This window comes from Corythoichthys intestinalis, chromosome 9 (genome assembly GCF_030265065.1).
Source record: "Corythoichthys intestinalis isolate RoL2023-P3 chromosome 9, ASM3026506v1, whole genome shotgun sequence".
NCBI lineage: Eukaryota > Metazoa > Chordata > Actinopteri > Syngnathiformes > Syngnathidae > Corythoichthys > Corythoichthys intestinalis.
Genome location: NC_080403.1, coordinates 43,819,441 through 43,838,653, shown reverse-complemented (window position 1 = coordinate 43,838,653; position 19,213 = coordinate 43,819,441). Strand labels below are relative to the sequence as shown.

Below are 19,213 nucleotides of genomic sequence, written 5' to 3'. Positions count from 1 at the left end.
ATGTTAATGCCATCTTGTTGATTTATTGTTATAATTAACAAATACAGTACTTATGAACAGTATGTTGAATGTATATATCCGTCTTGTGTCTTATCTTTCCATTCCAACAATAATTTACAGAAAAATATGGCATATTTTATAGATGGTTTAAATTGCGATTAATTAAGATGAATTAATTTATAAGCTGTGAGAAACTCGATTAAAAAGTTTAATCGTTTGACAGCCCTACAATTAACCCTTTGATGCCTGAATCACCTGTATATACAGTACATTGAAGGAATCTGACATCTTGGCCAGACTGTCGGAATCACGCCAGCCGAACCGCCAAAACAGCGCTAGCGCAATTCCGGCGACCCAGGCTGGCGAGACTCACAACGCCCGGCCAAAAGGCCAGACTACACGCATTCGCCTTAGTTTCAAACCCTTATACTGACACAATTTTAAAAGCTGGAAAAGCACAAGTTGACAATTTATTCCAAGTCGGCATCAATCAGACAGCACAGAGAGACCCAGGCGAGGAAGCAAACTGGATCCAGGGTCACCATATCACGAGTCAACAAAAGATTCCCGAAAAAATGACCACGATTAGCTAAACATTCAGGCTTTTAAAGGCTCTGGTGAGGTGGGCTATGACCTGGAAGAAGGGTGTGTTTGGGCGTTGTATGGGATTATTCTCTATCGGGCAGGAGGGTTTCAGGCGTTACTGTTGTCAGGGCAATCAGAGTTGAGGATTTTGCCACCGCAGCGCACGTCAGTGCTGAGTGTCAACTTCTCAGTCGCGGGTTCCTCGTTATCAGATGTTCCTTGTGGCGAGACAAGATGTCTAGCCATTTGTTCTGGACTGTACAGAAGAGCTGATTGCAGGATTTGGTGGTCCAGACGTGGGCTTGTAGATGTCTTGCCTATCATCTGCTTGTCAGCGTCAATCTTGCTCAGTCAGCTGCATGACGTGCAGGTTGGGCTTCCGTGGTCAGAAGGCGTCCTGTATCTGTTCTGCCCTTTTATGCCCGTTGTCTCGGTGCTGCAAATTCTAATCATTTCAAGTCCAACTGTTCATAATACCAAATATATTCTCCTTGATTTTCTTAAACTATTATATAAATGCTATTCATTTTCTATTGAGTGTTTGAGAGTCATACAGTCAAACAGTAAATAAAAGATACTATTCCCTTCAACATCCAAAAGCCTTGAGGAATAAAAATAAGCAGATAAAATAGTCATTAAATAAAACAAAATATAGAAAATTTAACCACTACTCAGCTCACGCACTTTGATAATTCTCATCGTTCGAGTGCTGCAACAGTTCATCGATTAACTCGAGTAATTCGATTAGCTTCGAATAGAATTTTGCTGCTTCAAGGATTCGTTTGATTAGAGTGGCATTGAAATGGCTTGTTTTGAAAGTGTTTGCATTTTGTTTTATTGATTTGGGTGGATACACTGCCCTATTTTGTTTTATTGATTTGGGTGGATACACTGCCCTCTAGTGGCAACAGTGAATATGACACATGTAACATAGCTGGATGCAACTGCTCCCTGTTAAGACCAACATACAGTAAGGTTGTAAGTTTTTTTTTTTTTTGAGGTAATACGATTGTTTAGGCATTCGTCATTTAGCTTAGAGGTATATTTAGCTGTTTTTTTGTGGGAATATGTTTGAACAATTTGTTAAGAGCATTGTAAAAAAAAAAAAAAAAAAAAAAAATGTTAGCATTTCATAGTATTTAAGCAAGCGGAATTTTGCTATGCAGGTTAGCCAATTGTTCTTTCCATTACTTAAATAATCGATAGCTGCAGCCCTACGTAGTTCTTTAGATTTGGCCCCTTCACGTACTCTGTGACATGTGACAAAAACCCTAACTTGTTTGTTCTTTTGTAGATCTTAAGGAACACAGAGTCAGGCCAGAGCATCTCTCGTCACTTCCTGGACTTTTTGTTTGGTCTGGGCCTTCCGGCGGCAACCGGACGTGAGGATACGGGTCAGTGTTAGCGGGAACGCGAAATTGAATGCCTTAGCACTTTGTCTTCTGCCTCCCAGAACGAGACAACCATTTGGTCTTCAAATACGCAGACGCCCTGGCAGATATCACCTTTGTGGTTGCTTCGTCATCAACGCACGGTCAGTGTGCTCTTCAAACCCGATTTGAAAATCAGATTAAAGTTGTTGGAATTTGACCTTTTTGCCTCCTATGATTGCCGGAATCACGCCAACCGAACCGCCAGAACCATGCTAGCGCAATTCTAACGACTCGGGCCGGCGTAATACCCTCATTTATTATGACCAAACAGCGAACAGGAAGGGGTTATGGGGGAACAGAAGAAAAGAAACACAAGAGAAGAAAGACAAGAAACACAAACAACAACAAGGAATACATTGAACGCCTAACTAAAATGGTAAATGGTAAATCGACAGTACTTATATACACTAACTACTAATATGTTGGAGCTATCGTCAGCTAAATGTATTTCCGGTTGACATCATGTGGGGGGCCTGTTGACCAGGGAAAGATGGGGAAGGAGGTGGGCGAGTCTATAAGCTAAGTGATAGAAAGGGGTAAAGTGTACACAAATCATCTCTGTGATCTAGAACCCAGTAATCGTGTGAATCCCTTGTTAATGTAAGCCCGTTGGCGACCGACCCAATGCCGCCCCATCGCCAATCACGGCACCGGGACCCCCCGCCCGAACGCGCCCAATAAAATCCATACGCACGCGAGCCCCGCCGGGCACGCAGCAGCCACGCAGACAAGCGGAGATGCCACGCGGGCGCCGACACAGGGCCACGCCCCCCCGGAATCCAGGGTGGTCCCCCGGGCCACCCGCGCGCCCATCTACCGGCCCTCGGAGATGGCAAGAGGGGACGCACCACCAATCCCATGCCCGTCCCCAAACCCGTCCGCCCACCCGTGCCACGAGCCGCCGCCACAGCCCCCCAGCCGACACGGCACGCCACGGGGCCCCCAGCGGCCCACCAAGCCCAGGGCAGGGCAGGGTCCCCCGCCGTAGCAGGCAACATCCACGCACGACCGAATTTCAAAGCATCTTCTATTTCGATATTGTCGGTGCTAGACGTCCAATCCATTTGAAGTGGGAGGGCTGACAGCGAATGAACATTCGCTGCCACTACTAAATGGTAAATGGTGTTATACTTATATAGCGCTTTTTCACCTTTCAAGGCGCTCAAAGCGCTAGTGATAAACTCATTCCAATTTACAGAAGAAGGGTAGTTGGACGCCATACAATTGGATGTCAATAGCAACCAATGAGTTTAAACCGAAACCTCAGCGTCTCACCCGATTGGACCACACTGACTCAGTCTACCATAAAAAAAGTGTCGTCATTGGCAGTTGACCAATTAAAAGAATACATTTTTTTTTAAATCAGTCAATGATTTTCCTGTGTTGTCTTTTCGGCAGCTGATTGGTTAAAAAGCCAGAAGGAGGCGGAGTCATCTGCGATGATCGTGTGGTTGGAGCGACCGGAAGACATAGGTAAGCGGCGTCACCGTCCTGGTCGTCACGGTCTCTGCTTCAGACTGGTTACGTCACGCGCTCTGTTTGTTTTAGAAGGCTTTCCCATTTGCCAGCTAACCAATCGGCAACCTCCCAACTGGTAATAAAGCAAACAACACTGACACCCTGTGGCCACCCGCTGGAGAAGGGTCTGACCGCGGCTTGCGAGGCAGGGGGCGTGTCTCGAAATGAGGGCGAGTCATAGTAACGAGGGCGTTACTGGCATGTGTTCGTTGGCGAACCCTATTTGTAACCTGAACCTCGACCACGCCCCGGTCTGCAAGGCGTCTAGCGGAAGCTAGTTGTAGCAAGCAGAAGCTAGTGGATGTTAGATTTGAAGCTAGGTTTATGTACACTAGAGCCTAGTTCGGGCCTAAAAAATCCAGCCCGACCCGACACGGCCCGCTGGTATTGAGGCCCGACCCGGCCCGAGCTCGATCACTTAACTAGATTTGCAGGCCCGAGCTCGAAAAACCCGATTTTTTTTTTTTTTTTTTTTTTTTTTTTTGAGTGACGCGGAAAAAACGCAGCAGCAGCAATTTATTTTCATTTCTTCGAGTTGGCAGAAAAAAACGCAAGTTTTCTTAATGTTTAAATAATCTACATATTTTTTTTAGAATTATCAAAGCATTCACACAACGAAATAACGCTGGGAAAGTTTGTTAAACATATTTCTAAATGTGTGGGATATTGTTCTCACATGGACGCGCCTCTCTGACAAGGAGAGGGAACAGGAGAGGGCGGCGCCTCGGCCGTGCAGCGGGAGGACAAGAAGAAAAAGCGGCCGGCGCCACGGCGTTCGTGCACACGCACAAGCAAAAGCGCAATACAGAGAGCATGCTCTCCATTTTTTTTTTTTTTAAAAAATAATTTATTAGTCCGGCATGGCGGCCCGACCCGACCTGACCCGAACGTGAATGCTTAAATTGTGGGCCCGACCCGACATTCGGGTCGGGTCGGGTCGGGTTCGGGTTCGGGCACAAAATCTAACCTCTAATGTACACCTAGTTTGGCTGAAAAGAACACGCAGGAAGTCGATGTAGCTTTTGTGGAGGTTGGTAGCTGCTCACCCCAGCTGCTGTGATAGCAGCCTTCTTTATTCAGGGGCAAACAATAGGATGGGAGGGGTCAGCACAGCAACATAGAACATTGAGCAGATTACATGAGGGCCACATGGCCCAGAACAAAGGAAAGACTGACTAGACAAGTTATCCTGTCAGGTGAGTAACTATAAGGAAAGCATAAATGTTAACTGTAGGCTATGCACAACAATTCCAACAGTGGCCAATGATTTTTAACCCCTTGATGCCTGGATTTACATTCATTAAATATACATCAAAAAGCATTGGGGGAATACATGAATACATGAAAATAATAATAATTGTAATGAATAAACAAAATATAGAAAATTAAATTGAAAAATAAGACTAATATGAAAATAATAATAATTGTAATGAATAAACAAAATATAGAAAATTAAATTGAAAAATAAAGCTAAAACTTGGAAAATTTTGGATTAAAACAAAAAAGATTTAAAAAAATAAAATATAAATTACAGTGTATTATTTGTATATAATTTTTTTAAATGACTGGGAAAAAATGTTTTTTAGGATTTTTTTCATTTTTAAGAATTTCCCACTTTTAGCTGTATTTTTCAAGTTAATTTTCTATATTTAGTTTTATGTTTTAATTCATACTATTTTTATGTACTAATGTATAATGTGTACTGTAATTTTCAGACTATAAGCCACACCTGACTAAGCCACCACCCTCCAAATTTGACATGAAAACGGCATTTGGTCATAGATAAGCCGCACTGGACTATAAACCGCAGCTGTCCTCACTGTATCATGGAATATTTATACGAAAAGATATTAACCGGTAACACTTTATCTGACAGCGGCATCATAAGACTGTCATAAGACCAAATGAAGTTTTGAACCAATTGGCTGCAAAGCTTCATTGCTTCAAGAAGCTTCATTTGGCCATCACTGCTCCCTTGGGGGAGACAGTCAACCTCTGCTACCACCTGCTGTCATCACTGTTGTCGTCCAACATGCCTCCTAGCATGTATTGCAGCGCTACAGAATTAAATTACAATCAAAATTCATGTTCAGTGCTAATTATTTCCTCAGTTACTGTTGTTGTTGTTTCATTTATTTCTATTTATGGTATTTGGTAACACTTTATATAACAGTGGCATCATAAGACTGTCGTAAGGCCATCATAGCTATGACATGACACTGCCACGAGCATTAATGAATGCACGGGGGGCACAACATGTTGATGACCCCGAAACGCAGTGTCAGCAATAAAATTAACTTATAAGAATATTTATAATAACAAGTTGACAATTAGCGTTTTTTGTTTCCCCATCATTCTTGAGGGGAATTCTAAATCAGGCTGCTTAGGCAAAACTTTTCGCCAAAATCATCATTTATTGATTATGGTACGTCCACTGGTGTTGTGCCAATGTAGTTACCGCAGTCAAAAATAGTATCCCCTGGGCAGAGCCATATGGAGGTAGATTTGTGTCTTTATTATTCGATAAAAAAAAATTGCTTAGATAAAAAAAAAAAAAGTGGCTTCAATCAAAATATATATTTTCAAACCCCAAAAAAAGTCGCTTCAATAAAAAAAATGTGAATGCAAAAATAAATTTAAAACTCAAAAAACTAAAAAAAAAATGCATGTAAAACCTTGATTGTTGTTTTGTTTTGTTTTTTTGATTGAAGCAACTTTTTTGATTGAAGTAATGTTGATTTATGTTTGGGCCTATTTTGGCTAGGACGTTTTTGTCTTTATTGCTCAATCAAAAAATAAGTTCCTTAAAAAAAAAAATAGATTTTCAAAAAGAAAGTCAATTCAATCAAAAAAAAAAAAAAAAAAAAAAAAATTCCAATCGTATAAAAAGTTTTTGAATGCGAAAAAATATTTGAGACTGAAAAATTTGCATTTGAACACTTAATTTTTCATTGAAAAATTTTTCTTTGATTGAAGTAATCTTTTTTGTGTTTGGGCCATATTATTCAATCCCAAAAAAGGTGCTTTGATCAAAAAAATATTTTCAAAGAAAAGAAATCATTTTTTCAAATTTTTTTGGACTAATTTATATATATATATATATATATATACACATATATATTAAAGATGTCCCGATCGATCGGGTCCGATCAGGTCATTTTCAAAGTATCGTAATCGGCAAAAAAATATCGGACATGCCTTTTTTTAATATTCTGTATATATATTTTTGATTTAAATCGTTTTCTAATTGTATTTAACGTTACAGACAAAATGTCTTACACTCATCCAGAGTAGTTCTGGCTTAAAGTAGGGCTATCAAATTTATTGCGTCAACGGCGGTAATTAATTTTTTAAAATTAATCACGTTAAGTAATTAACGCATGCGCTGCACGACCCACTCACGCATTGTCGCGTTCAATCTATAATGACGCCGTTTTACCTATAGATAGCGCTATAAGGCAGCGTATGAGCAGAGAGAAATTTGACAGCCTTTGGAGCCTTTTTTTATGTGGCTAAAGCCTTACAATACCTCTCAGCAATTAAAAATAACGTGGGCGGCAAAGTGGGGAAGAAAGATAGTAGTTGATCATTTTCTTAACACCCTATGTTCTTTCCCAACGCAGAGAAGATATATCAATTGGTGCCCCTACGCACAGTCATGGTTGCACTTCCCATCATGCATTTGGGCAGAAGTTAAATGGCTGCAGTATCATTAATGAAAGCTCAACAAATACACTAGATGGCAATATTTAGTCACAATATACAAAGTCAAATTTATCCTTTAAGAATTACAAGTCTATCTGTGGATCCCTCTCACAGAAAGAATGTTAATAATGTAAATGCCATCTTGAGGATTTATTGTCATAATAAACAAATACAGTACTTATGTACTGTATGTTGAATGGATATATATTCGTCTGAGTTTTATTCATTTTTTTCTTAATGCATTGCCAAAATGTATATGATCGGGAAAAATTATCGGGAATGATTGGAATTGAACCGGGAGCAAAAAAAAAAAGCAATTGGATCGGGAAATATCGGGATCGGCAGATACTCAAACTAAAACGATCGGAGCAACCCTAATATATATATATATATTTAAATTATATGCAAAGCAAATGACCATCTAAGGTGATCGAAAAATAATTTTGACCCATTATAAAAAAAAATTTTTTTTTGTTCATTTCATTCATTTTTGTTGCAGTTTTATTGCTTTTTAACTTTTATATGTACATAGAAACTTTTCGGCCACCAGGGGGGCCTAACCCGCTGTCAAGTCAAGTGTTACCTATTAACCCAAATAAATCAACAAATAAGCCACACTGGACTAAAAGCCGCAGGATTCAAAATGAGGGGGAAAAAGTAGCATCTTTTAGACCAGAAATTACAGTAATACTAATGTATTCCTTCAATGCTTTTTGATGTATATGTGTTAAATGTAAATTCACGCATTGAGGAGTTAATTCAGCGCAGGAGGCTAGCGGAAGCTAGCTAATTGGCAAATCATGATTTTTAAGAAGTTATAACACAAGAACAACAACGAGTGACGCCCCCGTCTTGCTAGCTGTAGGCAGATACAATTGGCCAGCCGCTAACTCTGCCTATCCCTCCTTCTGTCCGTCAGCGCACGTGACTTTCATGTGCTCTTCATCCACGGCCTGAAAAGTGGACTCTTCCGGATCTTCTCCCGCGGGGAAGGCGGAGCCAAATTGCCTTTGATTCCCCCACTGGTCGACGGGACGGTCGTCAGGAGGACCATTCTTGGTCTGCTTCATATAACCTTGACCTTCAAAACATGACCTTTCTAATGTTGCACCCATACAGCACTAAAATGTCAATGCTATTGGGGAGTATTAAGAAATAGCAGCATTTTTCAAGATCTAGTTTCTGACTGGCAGTCGCACTACCCAAGATGGCCGCCAGTTATGCACGCTGCTGTGACAAAAAAAAAAGAAATAACGTCCAATCATCCTTCTGCTGCGAAATTCTATGCGTTTATCAGTAATACACATCCATTCCGTTTGAAGTAGGAGGTTAGCAGCAGTGTTGTTAAGCTTACTTTAAAAAAGTAATTAATTACAGTCACAAATTACTTCTCCCAAAAAGTAATTGCGTTAGTAACTCAGTTACCTGAATGTACTTTTTGAATGAAGTAATGTTGATTTGTGTTTGGGCCACATTTTGTCTAAGACATTTTTCTCTTTATTATTCAATCAAAAAATAAGTTGCTTCAAAAAAAATGGATTTTCAAAAAGAAAAATCACTTCAATCAAAAAAAAAAAGAAACAAATTCAATCATAGAAAAAAGTTTTTGAATGCGAAAAAATATTTGAGATTGAAAATTTTGCATCCAAACACTTAGATTTTAGTTGAAAAAGATTTCTTTGATTGAAGCAATCATTTTTGTGTTTGGGCCATATTATGATTAGGACATTTGTATCTAAATCATTCAATCCCCCAAAAAGTTGCTGCAATCAAAAAAAGAAAAAAATTTCAATCAAAGAAAAAAATCATTTTTAAAAATATTTTTTTCTCTAATATATATATATATATATATATATATATATATATATATATATATATATATATATATATATATATATATATATATATATATATATATATATGGTGGAGAACACAGTCAAAACTGAAAAAGTGGTTTCTGCTCTTGCACTCCTCTTTAAAAGAAACTGCTGTATTTTTAAGTCAAAACAACTGTTGTGTTTGATAGAACAATATGTCTATATACTGCCATAGCAGATTCATGGCGCATTAAGCCCCCAAACTATTTTTAATTTGTCCGTTTTATCCTCAAAACCCCCCTTTACGGACGTCGCGCTTTTGTTTCAACCCAGCCATAAACCGAAGGAAATTAACTATATTTATCATTCAAAATGTAATTTTTAACTTGGAATCATTAATTGATGTCTCATATTTTGTTTAAAAAAAAAAAAAAACACTTAAAAAAATTATTCACTCACATAGTTTGAACTTTTAAACAAATTACGACACAATGAAAAAAATGGCGTCTGTGAAAAAGTCACGGATATCTACCTCATAACTATAGCTTAATTGTATTTTTTTTGTTACTGTCGCATTTTCTCCAATATGCTAGATGATAAATAATCGATCCAAACAAAAACAATTGGAAAAAAAAAAAAACGTTTAAAAGGGTAAATATATGAAAAAGAAAATCTGGACCACTCCTTGATGTCTGCGATTTCTGCATCGCGACCCTTATTATATTACCATGTTTCACCCATAAAATGCCCAAAAAATCCAGCTGCAGACATTCACAGCTGTGTCTTGACACTCAGTGATACATGCTACATGGGCTTTTTGGATCCAAACAAGGTAAGTACGCGATAATATCTCGTTAAAGTCATGGCGTCTGTAGTTCTGCTCTCGCGCACTCTCACCTCCAGATAGGGTTTTGCTGTATAAAAATTTATTTAGTTTTTTAAAATGCCCTCCTGTTCAAAATGTTCCTTCCCCCAGAAAATTGAGATTTAAAGCTTTCCAATGATGTTCTAAATTTGGCTAAATTTGGGGTTTCAGAGCAGAACTTCAAGTCATCTGAGTGTTTTCCGCCATATATTTAAATTTTTTTTTTTTTTTTTTTTAATATTTATATAAATATATATATATTTCTTAAATTATATGCAAAGTAAATGACTCTAAGGTGCTCGAAAAATAATTTCGACCATTATAAAAATGTTTTTTTGTTCATTTCATTCATTTTTGTTGCAGTTATATTGCTTTACAACTTTTATATATTTATATAGGAAAGTCAATTACATGCAATGAAACTTGTCGACCACCAGGGGGGCCTGGACCCCCTGCCCCCCCTTAAAATCCGCTTATGTTTATCACCAATGCACGTCCAATCCATTTTAAGTGGGAAATTAGCTGACAACCTTCTCACCTTAACTGGATTTGACATCTATTAACATCAATTGCAGCAAATGAGTTGCGTCTGACCAAGCCCTGAAAGCAATTACTTTACAATTTAAGTGAGAATGCAGCAATTTAGTTTTTTAAATATACTAGTATGTGTATATATGTTGGATTCTAGGAAAGAATGTGATATTGGTATGGTATTGACATCAGCCGAACTCATATAGAAAAAATATCCGGTGCAATACTACCCATCTTATCCGTCCTGCAGGCCCGCTGGTCATCGAGACGCTCAACAGTTGGCGACGGCGGCGCGGCGACTCCACCCCTCCGCCACACGTCCGCAGGAAGTTGGCCATCGGCGACCTGATCCGGCGCTACCGCAGCCGCCGCTCGCAGCCCGCCGATTTCTACTGCGCCCTCTTCCAAACGCCTTGAGCTGTTGCTATGGCAATGCTACCACCGGGGTCACATCACCGCATCGCCTCACACGATTGGACCGGAAAGTCTTACCTGCAAAAGACTTCTGAACCCTTTAATCGCTTTTTAAAATCTCTTAACCCTTTCAAGGATACTCATTGAACTCATTGGCTGCCATTGACGACACTAGACGTCCAATCCATTTGGACAGGGAGGGGCGAATGAACTTAAAATTGCCCTAAAATTAACAGAAAGCCAACCAAAATGTACAGGAAGTCACCCATAAGCAGTGTTGTTAATAACAGCGTTAGAATATAACGGCTTTACTAACGGCGTTATTTGTGGTGAGGAGGCAAGGGAGTTTGACGCCGTTGCAAATGCGATGCTACTATGCTAGGTAGCTCCAATAATACCTGACTTTAGCCGATAGCCTAGAAACTACGTTCACATGATGCTTCGGTAGATATCACAAGAACTAGATGTAAATGACAGACACGGCGGCATTAGCAACATTTATAATAAAGAACTAGATGCGTTAGTAAACAGCCGCCATCTTAAAGCAGTGGACTTCTCAGGAAGCCTCTGTTGTAGAGAACCTTCCTAGCGAACCTAAGTCACTTTTTATCTAAAATGCTCCTAAATCGACAAAACTTAAATCTATCTTTAAATGATAAAACAGTTTTAAAACTTACACATGTCGAAAATAGACAGAAGGGAACTAATGCAATAACAGGAGCAATTTTAACTTTAACGGTTGATTCACTTCAAATGACTTCCACACATAGCAAAGGGCTAAGGCCAATTGTCCCAAAAACCCTTTACTTCACATTGTGTGACCTGTTTTTTTTGTTTTGTTTTGTTTTTTTGTTTTTGTTTTTTTAGAAAAAAAAAACATGAAAATTATCACCAGTTACTTTGCCAAGTAACTAATTACTCTTACATTCAGGTAACTGAGTTACTAACGCAATTACTTTTTGGGAGAAGTAATTTGTGACTAATTAATTACTTTTTAAAGTAAGATTAACAACACTCCCCATAAGTACCCTAAAATATAGAAGGAGGAGACCTAAAATTAACAGGAAGTGACCTGTAAGTGCCCCAAAACCATCATGAAGTGACCAATGAACAGCAAGTGTTCCGGATATGTCCTAAAATCAACAGGAAATGCTCAAAATTGTATACCTTTAAGCGCCCTAAAATGAACAACGGAAGTAGCCCAAACTATCCAAGAAGTGCCCAGGAATACCCCCAAATCAAGAGAAAGCGACCCGAACACAACAGGAAGTGACCTGGAAATGCCCCCAAATCAACAGGAAGTGACCCAGAAATGCCCAGAGCTCAACAAGAAACGATCCAAATTGCGCTGGAAGTGGTCCAAAATGTAGCAGAAGTGGCCCAAACTCAACAGGAAGTGATCGATAAGTGCCCTAAAACTAACGCGAAAGGGACCCAAAATGAACTCATTGCACGCTATTTACAAGTTATTGAACCTGGAATGACTGGTTATCTTTCAGTGCCATTGACGTCAAATTCATTTTGACTGTCTAAAGGATTGGATGTCCATCACGGTCACTGACACCCAACGAGTTATTTTTTCCTCATAACATTAAAGCCATTAAAATTGAAAACAATTTAAACATATATAGAGAATATTTATTATTTTCCCCCCCTTTATTTTTATCGAAATAATGAAAAATAATCATAATAATAAAGTGGTGCTAATAATAAAGAAATAACACAATGAATAAATATTAAATTAAAAGTACAACGTGCTGGAATTCATCAATGAATCAATCAATTGCCCAAAACCCGGGCTGACATTGCGATTGGTTGCACATCCTTTGTTTGTCTCCTTCCTTCCCTGCTGCGGTTGTCACGGAAACGAGGTTGCTGAGGTAAGGTGGTGGTTGACACACAAAGAAACACAGATATCACATGTATAAAGCAAGATTTCTGATGTGTTGTGAATCGACAGGGACGGATGTCGTCATCCGTCGGCCATTTTGCGTCAGTGCCATCGAAGAAACAACATAAGAAAGGAGCCAGTTTGTAATACAGTGATCCCTCATTTTTCGCAGATAATGGGGACCAGAACCTGCCGCAATAAGTGAAAAACTGCAAAGTAGCACCCTCCATTACATGTTTGTCAAAAAGTTACTCAAGTAAATGTAACAGAGTAAATGTAATGCATTACTAACCACCTCTGGTAGTAACGCATTACATTTACCATTGACATGTAAATGTAACGTAGTACATGTAACGCGTACTACCCACCTCTGGTAGTAACGCATTACATTTACTTGAGTAACTTTTTGAGAAATTTTTACATCTAAGAGTAGTTTTACTAAGCGATACTTTTTACTTAGTAGATTTAAGAGTATTTTTACTAAGCGATACTGTTTACTTAGTAGATTTGTAAAGAAAAAAAATGCTACTGTTACTCAACAGTCATTATATTTTTCCTCTTAACTCATTTGCTCCCAAAAACGTATAAATACGTTCTGTTTTTAATTGTTTCAGTGTCCCAAAGACGTATTTATATGTCTTCTACGTTTTTTTTGTCCAAAAGAGACATCTCTGGGTTCTGATTCAATTTAGCTCCAAAGCACAAAGCTGAAAATCCATTTTGAAGCAATAAAACTGGCCACTGGAGGGCAGTAGCGCATTTGGTAAGACCCGCAACCCTATTCAACGGCAACGAACGGCCAAGCCGCAAAGCCAGGGCGAAGGCGGAAGACGACCGAATGGATGCCAGGCGCTGGACGACCGGGCAGAACGACCGGGACCACTAGATGCCGTTGAGTCCGTGCTGCTTGCGAGCAGAGCCAGCAGAGACTCAAAAAAATTCATTTTTTTGAGACAGGCAACAATGAGGGAAAAGTTTAACCGGCAGTCACAGCCACAATAGCGTCACCTTTCAGTTAGTTATGTGTAAATAAATTGTTACTTTGCTATCAAAAGCTCTATTTGTCTTGTTGTTTATCTTATTTTGTGAAAGGAAAACATTATTCAGATGTTTGGGATGTAACTAAAGCAAAGAATAGCTGTGTTAAAGTCAAAGTTATGTTTAAAATGTACGCTTTCACAAAAAGCTCAATTTTATTATTCGATCAAAAATAATATGCTTCCAAAAATATAGATTTTCAAGAGAAAAACAAAAATCACTTCAATCAAAAAAAGAAAAATTTCAGTCATAGAAAAAGTCAAGAGTTTTTGAGTGCGAAAAAATATTTGAGATTGTTCAAATGCAAATTTTCCACTTAATTTTTCATTTAAAACGTTTTCTTTGATTGAAGCAATCCCATATTATGATTAGGACATTTGTGTCTAAATCATTCAATCCCCCAAAAAGTTTCTTCAATTAAATTTTTTTTTTTTCAATCGAAGAAATTTTTTTTTTTAATATTTGTTTCTCAAATATATATATGTACGTATATATATATATATATATATATATATATATATATATATATATATATATATATATATATGTGTGTGTGTGTATATATGTGTATATATGTGTGTGTGTATATATATAAATGTATGTATATATATATGTGTATATATATATAATATATATATATATACAGTATATATATATTTATTACATATATGTATATATATACAGTACATATATATTTATTACATATATATGTATATACAGTGCCTTGCAAAAGTATTCGGCCCCCTTGAATCTTGCAACCTTTCGCCACATATCAGGCTTCAAACATAAAGATATGAAATTTAATTTTTTTGTCAAGAATCAACAAGAAGTGGGACACAATCGTGAAGTGGAACAACATTTATTGGATAATTTAAACTTTTTTAACAAATAAAAAACTGAAAAGTGGGGCGTGCAATATTATTCGGCCCCTTTACTTTCAGTGCAGCAAACTCACTCCAGAAGTTCAGTGAGGATCTCTGAATGTTCCAATGTTGTCCTAAATGACCGATGATGATAAATAGAATCCAACTGTGTGTAATCAAGTCTCCGTATAAATGCACCTGCTCTGTGATAGTCTCAGGGTTCTGTTTAAAGTGCAGAGAGCATTATGAAAACCAAGGAACACACCAGGCAGGTCCGAGATACTGTTGTGGAGAAGTTTAAAGCCGGATTTGGATACAAAAAGATTTCCCAAGCTTTAAACATCTCAAGGAGCACTGTGCAAGCCATCATATTGAAATGGAAGGGGCATCAGACCACTGCAAATCTACCAAGACCCGGCCGTCCTTCCAAACTTTCTTCTCAAACAAGGAGAAAACTGATCAGAGATGCAGCCAAGAGGCCCATGATCACTCTGGATGAACTGCAGAGATCTACAGCTGAGGTGGGAGAGTCTGTCCATAGGACAACAATCAGTCGTACATTGCACAAATCTGGCCTTTATGGAAGAGTGGCAAGAAGAAAGCCATTTCTCAAAGATATCCATTAAAAGTCTCGTTTAAAGTTTGCCACAAGCCACCTGGGAGACACACCAAACATGTGGAAGAAGGTGCTCTGGTCAGATGAAACCAAAATTGAACTTTTTGGCCACAATGCAAAACGATATGTTTGGCGTAAAAGCAACACAGCTCATCATCCTGAACACACCATCCCCACTGTCAAACATGGTGGTGGCAGCATCATGGTTTGGGCCTGCTTTTCTTCAGCAGGGACAGGGAAGATGGTTAAAATTGACGGGAAGATGGATGCAGCCAAATACAGGAACATTCTGGAAGAAAACCTGTTGGTATCTGCACAAGACCTGAGACTGGGACGGAGATTTATCTTCCAACACGACAATGATCCAAAACATAAAGCCAAATCTACAATGGAATGGTTCAAAAATAAACGTATCCAGGTGTTAGAATGGCCAAGTCAAAGTCCAGACCTGAATCCAATCGAGAATCTGTGGAAAGAGCTGAAGACTGCTGTTCACAAACACTCTCCATCCAACCTCACTGAGCTCGAGCTGTTTTGCAAGGAAGAATGGGCAAGAATGTCAGTCTCTCGATGTGCAAAACTGATAGATACATACCCCAAGCGACTTGCAGCTGTAATTGGAGCAAAAGGTGGCGCTACAAAGTATTAACGCAAGGGGGCCGAATAATATTGCACGCCCCACTTTTCAGTTTTTTATTTGTTAAAAAAGTTGAAATTATCCAATAAATTTTGTTCCACTTCATGATTGTGTCCCACTTGTTGTTGATTCTTGACAAAAAATTAAAATTTTATATCTTTATGTTTGAAGCCTGAAATGTGGCGAAAGGTTGCAAGGTTCAAGGGGGCTGAATACTTTTGCAAGGCACTGTATATGTGTGTATATATATATATATATATATATATATATATATATATATATATATATATATATATATATATATATTTTTATGTATAGATGTATATATATATGTATGTATGTGTGTGTATTTACTGGACTGTCTCAGGAAATTAGAATACACAATATTCTAATTTCCTGACTGTCTCAGGAAATTAGAATATTGTGTATTCTAATTTCCTGAGACAGTCCTGTATATATACACAGGACTGTCTCAAAAAATTAGAATATTGTGTATTCTAATTTCCTGAGACAGTCCAGTATATATATATAGGGACCCGAGCTTGAAAGGAGAGACCATACCGCCCGGGTGGGCGAACCGACGATTTTTATTTTTATTTTATATATATATATATATATGTACAGTGGGGAGAACAAGTATTTGATACACTGCCAATGGGTTTTCCCATTCCATATGTACTGTATATGGCGGAAAACACAGACAAGACTGAAAAATCTCTTTTAAAAAATTGCTGTATTTTAAGCCAAAACAACTGTTGTGTTTGATAAAACAATATGTCTATAGCAGATTTATGGCGCATTAAGCCCGCGAACTATTTTTAATTTGTCCGTTTTACCCTGAAAACCCCCGTTTACAGATGTCACGCAACCGCTTTGTTCAGCCATAAAACGAAGGTAATTAATTATATTTATCATTCAAAATGTCTGTCGTTTTTAGCTTAGAATCATTAATTGATGTCTAATATTTTGTTTTATAAAAAAAAAAAAAACAACTTTAAAAAAAATTATTCACTTGCATATTTTAAACTTTTAAACAAATGACGTCACAATGAAAAAAATGTCGTCTGTAAAACAGTAACAGATATCTACCTCATAACTATCGCTTAATTATAGTTTTTTTTGTTACTGTCGCATTTTCTCCGATATGTTAGATGATAAATAATCCATCCAAACAAAGAAAAATTGGAAAAAAAAAAAAAAAACGTTTAAAGGGGTAAATAAATGAAAAAGAATATCTTGACCACTCCTTGATGTCTGCGATTTCTGCATCGCGACCCTTATTATATTGCCATGTTTCACCCATAAAATCCCTCAAAAAATCCAGCTGTGGGTATTCACAACTGTGTCTAGACACTCAGTGATACATGCTACATGGAGTTTTTGGATCGAAACAAGGTAAGTGCGCGATAATATCTCGTTAAAATCATGGCGTCTGTAATTCTGCTCTCGCGTGCTCTCGCCTCCAGATAGGGTTTGCTGTTTAAAAAACTTTTTTTTTTAAATGCCCTCCTATTCAAATTTTTTCTTACCCCGGAAAATTGAGATTTTAAGCTTTCCAATGATGTATCACACATGCATATCGGACAATTTTTTAAATTTGGCCAAATGGGATATATATTATATATGAATGGGAAATGGGAAACCCCATTGGCAGTGTATCAAATACTTGTTCTCCCCACTGTATATATATGTATATATAAAGGTGATTTGAGTGACTTTGAACGTGGCATGGTTGTTGGTGCCAGAAGGGCTAGTCTGAGTATTTCAGAAACTGCTGATCTACTGGGATTTTCACGCACAACCATCTCTCGGGTTTACAGAGAATGGTCCGAAAAAGAAAAAATATCCAGTGAGTGGCAGTTCTGTGGGCGGAAATGCCTTGTTGATGCCAGAGGTCAGAGGAGAAAGGCCAGACCGGTTGGAGCGAATAGAAAGGCAACAGTGACTCAAATAACCAGTCGTTACAACCAAGGTAGGAAGAAGAGCATCTCTGAACGCACAGTGCATCAAACTTTGAGGCAGATGGGCTACACCAGCAGAAGACCATGCCGGGTGCCACTCCTTTCAGCTAAGAACAGGAAAATGAGGCTACAATTTGCACAAGCTCATCGAAATTGGACAATAGAAGATTGGAAAAACGTTGCCTGGTCTGATGAGTCTTGAGTTCTGCTGCGACATTCGGATGGTAGGGTCAGAATTTGACGTCAACAACATGAAAGCATGGATCCATCCTGCCTTGTATCAACGGTTCTTGGCACTCTTTGGGCCCCTTGGTACCAATTGGGCATCGTTGGAACGCCACAGTCAACCTGATTATTGTTGCTGGCCATGTCCACCCCTTTATGAGCACAATGTACCCAACTTCTGACGGCTACTTTCAGCAGGATAATGCGTCATGTCATAAAGCTGGAGTCATCTCAGACTGGTTTCTTGAACATGACAATGAGTTCACTGTACTCAATTGGCCTCCACAGTCACCAGATCTCAATCCAATAGAGCATCTTTGGTATGTGGTGGAACGGGAGATTCGCATCATGGATGAGCAGCCGACAAATCTGCACCAACTGTGTGATGCCATCATGTCAATATGGACCAAACTCTCTGAGGAATGCTTCCAGCACCTTGTTGAATCTATGCCACGAAGAATTGAGGCAGTTCTGAAGGCAAAAGGGGGTCCAACCCGTTACTAGCATGGTGTACTTAATAAAGTGGCCGGTGAGTGTGTATATATATATATATATATATACATAATTACATGCAAAGCAAATGACTGTCCAAGGTGCTTGAAAAATAATTTCAACCCATTATAAAAATGTTTTTTTGTTGATTTCATTCATTTTTGTTGCAGTTGTATTGCTTTACAACTGTTATATATGTACAGTGGGGAGAACAAGTATTTGATACACTGCCAATGGGTTTTCCCATTGGCAGTGTATCAAATACTTGTATATGTAGGAAAGTCAATTACATGCAATGACACTTTTGGGCCACTGGGGGGGCTGCCCCCCCTAAAATCCGCTTATAGTTACTACATCACCTGAAAAGTTTTTTTTTTTTAAACATTAATGAAGAAAAACACCGTGAAAAAATGACATACATATAATCAGACATTCCAGAATCTTTGTGAACAAATTATAAGTTGCTGATGTGCTGAACGATTGAATAATTAAAAATGCTTTCCTTTCTTATTGTTAGTAACATTACGTTCCCGACGCAAGATGGCCGGCATTTACTCTCGCCGCCGATTCCGCCTTTATACATCTAGCCTCATATAATAAACGATATCTATAAGCAAAACAA

At 38.4% G+C, this 19,213-nt stretch overlaps 1 pseudogene; it reads left to right on the top strand.

Moving 5' to 3' along the window:
* The window catches only part of LOC130922188 (ral GTPase-activating protein subunit beta-like), a 43,808-nt pseudogene extending 30,031 nt beyond the window's left edge, over positions 1–13,777 (top strand).
* The last annotated feature ends 5,436 nt before the right edge of the window (positions 13,778–19,213 follow it).